This window comes from Hypomesus nipponensis, chromosome 21 (assembly GCF_054491055.1).
Source record: "Hypomesus nipponensis isolate SF chromosome 21, ASM5449105v1, whole genome shotgun sequence".
Lineage (NCBI taxonomy): Eukaryota > Metazoa > Chordata > Actinopteri > Osmeriformes > Osmeridae > Hypomesus > Hypomesus nipponensis.
This window is the reverse complement of record NC_140381.1, coordinates 14,281,850-14,286,183: the sequence shown is the minus strand read 5'-3', so window position 1 is coordinate 14,286,183 and position 4,334 is coordinate 14,281,850. Positions and strand designations below refer to the sequence as shown.

The 4,334-nt window shown below is 39.3% G+C and overlaps 1 long non-coding RNA gene across 1 annotated transcript; it reads left to right on the top strand.

Moving 5' to 3' along the window:
• Positions 1-452: 452 nt before the first annotated feature.
• Positions 453-3,978, top strand: LOC146238110 (uncharacterized). Its single transcript, XR_014740498.1, has 2 exons — positions 453-1,117; positions 2,871-3,978. It is a non-coding gene; the product is annotated as an uncharacterized LOC146238110 (long non-coding RNA).
• The last annotated feature ends 356 nt before the right edge of the window (positions 3,979-4,334 follow it).

Genomic DNA, 4,334 nt, shown 5'->3' with positions numbered 1-4,334 from the left:
AATACAAATTTTAAATGCTTAAACTTCTTTTACACACAAGCTCAACCAAGACCAACACAATCGATTTTTACTGCCGAATTTATCAATGCTTTCACACTGTCAGCAAAACAGATAACATCATGTTCAAAACCTAAATTATTGGCCAACGTCAAAGTGAAGAGCTGTTTATTTTGTGAATTGAAACAGAAATATTTCCCCTGTATTTTATTCCATTGCTACTGAGAAACAGCTGAAGTTATGCAAATACTGTACATCACTAGGCCGTCTCAGCTCCAGAGACAGACCCAAAATCTTACATGGCAGAGAGGGATATTTATACAAGACATGTACGTCATATAAATATTTCATTGGCAATCGGCCTGGAACCCTGATACACAGATAGGCCTATTTCACAATACATGTTGTTGCAAACGCAGCTGCTCCATGTCGCTTTGACCTATGAGGGTATCAGCCAACCGTCTCTGGAGGAGGGGATCCCTCTCTGAATTGCTCCTCCCAAGGTTTCTTCCATTTTTTCTCCCGTTGGGAGTTTTTCTGGGAGTTTTTCCTTGTCTTCCTTGAGGGTTTAGGTTGGTTGAGGGGCAGTTCTATGGGCGTATGTGAAGCCCTCTGTGACATGCTTGCGTGTAAAAAGGGCTATACAAATAAATTTGATTTGATTTGATTTGATCAGCGCTGGAACAGAGCATACTTCTTCTTAAAAGGCTACGGCCTGAGGCTTTTTGGCAAGCCTACTAGGCCAGCCCTTAGCCTGTTCTGTTGTTAGATACTGAAATGAGACATACTGTTCTAGGCTGACTTGTTTCCTTTATACAGGGTTTGCATAAAAACTACTACAACAGTAAAGAGGACCTCTTTGGGCTGATCTGGTGTGGAAAAAGAGCAATATAGAGCAACACACGAAAGTAAGAATACAGTAATGCCTACACAAGGGAGAGGAAGACAAGTACCAGGACAAGGGAGAGGAAGACAAGTACCAGGACAAGGGAGAGGAAGACAAGTACCAGGACAAGGGAGAGGAAGACAAGTACCAGGACAAGGGAGAGGAAGACAAGTACCAGGACAAGGGAGAGGAGTTAGAATGTGTTGTGGCGCTCAGAGAAGGGCCAGAGCTAGGGTAATACTGTAAATGGAAGCTATATTGCATATTTCTTGTCCTGTTGCAAATGAAGCCTTTACTGCAGCAATAATGTTATGTCTTCTTCTTTTTCAATACAGTAACATTCTATAAAGCTACTCTGAGATGGGTCATTCAAAAAACTGTAAACTTGCTTTGATTAATTTTGATCAATTATATTAACAGGGAACTTTGCCATCAAATAATAAGTGACTTATCACTGTATTTATAGACCCAAAGTAGGCTTATTCCGTACACTAGAACTACACTCCACAATGGCGTATTTATTGCTGCTGCAAAATGTTGCAGATCGTTCCCTGAGGAGGGATCACATCTTCCTTTACCATACCGATGTATTTGCAGAGAGCGACGAGTAGGCTACCTGTTGGAACGCTGTAGGCTACCAAGAGCAGTCCTCGTGGATATTTGTAACAGTCAACTGATTTGACTGATGTTTTTTTGCTTAAGAATTGAGATTAAAGTTAAACCATTTATTTTTCCACTTTATCAGTTCTGCGCACTTCACCAGATACAGCATTCACTGCATGAGTAATTGCATATGCATCGGTTTTATTTACTGCTTTGTATCCACAGCTGACGCTATTTAATATGATGTGTCGTTTGTCGTTGACTTCTTGCAGTTGTACCTCCACTTCAGAATTATTATTACGGTTTTCTGTCTTTTGTCGAGGCCTGCACCGTGTCAACCACGTCGTTTTGACATTTCGCTGAGTGTGCACACGGCCCTGCCATATCGTGCCCTTTTATGGGAATTAACGGGGCGTTTACCTATGCTAAATAGGAGCAACGGGGCACAAGCTTTAAACTTATGAAATATTGGGATTCATCATTCTAAGAACACACCTGCGAACAATTCTGTCGTTTAAGAACACTTCATGAATCACACGTAGATTTTTCTTAGGAACTTTCTTAAGAACAACTTTAAGAAATAACTTAGGAAGACATTGGTGAATGAGGCCCATTGTGCACACCCAATGAATTAAAAATGTGTAGGTCTCACATGCGCGAGTGCTTGTCTCAAAAACTGGTCGCAAAATGCGACCATTTGGTCGCAGTCTGGAGCCCTGTAGGTACCTCAGTTAGCTGCCGGGCTAACTTACCTAGCATTAAACTGGTAGCAATGCCACTACCATGCTAGTGTTACTTACTAACCTTCTAATTCTTAATTTTTTAAGCCCTACTAAAGTGTTTGTTGCATAGTTTTTGTCTATCGGAAAATATTCAATTGGAATGTTCGAATCACATATTTGTGATGTTACACTCTGGGACCCACATTTGAATGTACACATTTTCTGACGCTATTCATTAACGGGTGTGTAATGTAGTGGTAGATAGCAGTAGTATTGTGTTCTTTGTGACACTATACACTTCTTGTTGTACGTAAATAAATATCATCTTTGTGATGTTGAAATCCCAACATACATACCCATATTGTCTTATGGGTCCAAACATTAGCATGGTACTCTATTCTTTTTTCCTTTAAATCAGATATAAGCGTTGTAACACACGCAATGTTTAGAATTTTTTTTTAAATCATTGTTTTGTTCTCGTTTTCACAACTGAAAAGATCTGTAGTTTTGGGTATTTATATCCACAAACTTTTACAATTTTTTGCAGTGCCACAATTTATGGAAATGACATAGACTTGAAAAAACTAAATATTTTAATGTATGTGTATTAAGACTATTACATGTAGTTATATTGATCTTTAATAACTTTTCCTGTTTTTCAGATGCCACTTAAGAAGAAACGCAAAAGAGTGCTTAACCTCAAGGCTGCTGATGTTGCAGTATGCAGGGCCTTGTCTGATTTTTCTCTATCCACTGCTCCCCACTCTACCCCTTTTCATATCCCATCTCCCTCTTCTTCCCCTACCCCAACTTTCACCATCTCTGACTTTCCTCCTCTTCCGACCCATGGGTCATCTGTTTTCAGGCCCTGTGAGTCTCTTTCACAGCCTCTGCCTGTGTCGAGTTGTGAGACCATGATCTCACATTCTCATTCAAAGGCCAGTGGTGCATCGTTCACACTGCCTCTTAAATCTGTAAGGTGTACGACTATACCACACTGTTCTTATGGTGATTCTCACCACAATATCATACCTGAATCACTACCTGAATCATTTCCTCAAATAATACCTAAAACAATACCTGAAACTGCCTTGAAAGCATTGCAGTCCCATGCAACAAGTCACTTCCAAAACCATGTTGAACATGATTTTAACAATGTTGTGCTTTCAATTACAGTGGCTGCCAGTCATACAAGAAGATGTGTTCAAGGATCGTTTCACCAAGGGAATCAAATGTTTGGAGAAAAAGCACGTTTACAATGTGTGACAAACAGTTTAACAACCATTTTGAGGCATAAACTGAAAGATGTGTGCACATGGAAAAGTAGTGACCTAGATTATATTCTTGTGAATGGAAACGAGCTTTATATGTCATTGCAGAAATCTGGTCAGATTGTAGGCAATAACCATTTTTTTATGATCAGTGATTTGCCCAAATCGCATGTGCTACATAATGTCGGTTTCACAATAAATCATGGACAAGCTTTTTCTGGTGAAGTTGGACTACATGAGTATGATTCCGGTTTGGTAAATATGTCTGTAAGCCTTTATGAAGCTGTGCAGAGAATCCTACTAACAGATGAGAGCTGTTTTTTGACATTAGCTGTAAATACATGTACCATAATCAAGTATGTCAATAGTTTTGCAGTGTTTGATTCTCATTCAAGGAGCTATGATGGACTTGTTTGTTCAACAGGGAAAAGTGTTATTTGTTTCTATGAAACATTTGATAATATGTATAATCAGCACATTAAAAAACTTGCGCTGTCAATGAATGCCTTTGGGGAACCATTTGAGGTAACAGGACTCAGTGCTATAATGCATGGCTGTGAAGACCACAACAACTTGCACACAAGGTCTGCAACATCACTAATACAATTTTCCAGGTCTACTTGTAACCAACGCAATACAAAAGCCATCAAACCAAAAGTGACAAAAAGGGCCAGGTCTACTGATAAGCAATGCAATTCAAATGCCATCAAGCCACAAGTAGAGAAAGAGGTATTTATTGTTGATGACAAAACAAACCTTGCCAAAAGCTAAAAAAAAAAAAACATATGATCATGCAGCGCAAAATGAGAGTGTCTTGTATGGAAACAATATCATTGGCCGGGTTTCCTAGATTCT